The sequence below is a fragment of the Alligator sinensis genome, unplaced genomic scaffold, assembly GCF_000455745.1.
Source record: "Alligator sinensis unplaced genomic scaffold, ASM45574v1 scaffold1177_1, whole genome shotgun sequence".
Lineage (NCBI taxonomy): Eukaryota > Metazoa > Chordata > Crocodylia > Alligatoridae > Alligator > Alligator sinensis.
This window is the reverse complement of record NW_005842120.1, coordinates 1,898,215-1,899,040: the sequence shown is the minus strand read 5'-3', so window position 1 is coordinate 1,899,040 and position 826 is coordinate 1,898,215. Positions and strand designations below refer to the sequence as shown.

The 826-nt window shown below is 47.1% G+C and overlaps 1 protein-coding gene across 5 annotated transcripts in view; it reads right to left on the bottom strand.

The window, feature by feature from the left end:
- The window catches only part of RMND1 (required for meiotic nuclear division 1 homolog), a 28,610-nt gene that overhangs the window by 24,268 nt on the left and 3,516 nt on the right, over positions 1–826 (bottom strand). The gene's annotated exons all lie outside the window — the stretch shown is intronic.

Below are 826 nucleotides of genomic sequence, written 5' to 3'. Positions count from 1 at the left end.
CAGGAAAATCATCTTCAGTGAGTGCAGCATAGCCTGATATCAGCACAAATTACTGCGTGCTGCCTACGGTCCAACATGGCTCCAAGTACTGGATCTGAGCAAAGAACTGATACCAGTTCAGCAAGGTGTCATACTGCTAGTTATTTAATAAAGGTGCCTGTGTGCGGACTTCTTGGTTTTGATGGAAGTTTGCCAGCCTGGAGTAATTAGTAGGATTGAAGTTTAAACAAGAACTGTTAAACCAGAATGAGATTGAGTTCCTGAAGAGTTCAGGCTGTATCATGTGTGCCAATTGCATAAACTACCAAAGTGGTCAGAAGACAATGGATTTAATGTGCTGTTTAAAACACCAAAGGAAGTACTTACAAAACTTCTGAAACTTCAAATCTTTTTCTTCTTCTGCATTTTATTACCAGGAAAATTTGCCCAGGGACAAAAATCTGTTGTAGGCAAAGAACTAGGGCTGTGTGGAGCTTCAGGTGCTAATTCCATTCAGAGGAGATTCATCCCGATTCAGCGGCTGAATCTCCAAATCTGAACTGAATCGGGAGACCAATAAAAAGGACCAAATTGATTTGGAAAGGATTCGGAGAGCTTCGGGCAGTCCCTGCTCACTGCTGCAGGGAGCTGGACCTGAACTCCACGCTGGTAAGTAGGGGCCGAGGGGGGACTAGAAGGGTGGGGAGGGGACCATGGGGGGACCCCTGCCAAGCCCCATCCCCTGCCTGCTCCCCCAGCCCCCTGAGCACCCCCCAATCCCCACCCGCTTTCCCAGTCCTGCCTCTCCGCAGGGGCTTTTTTTTTTTTTTTTTTAATCAAAAAGAGC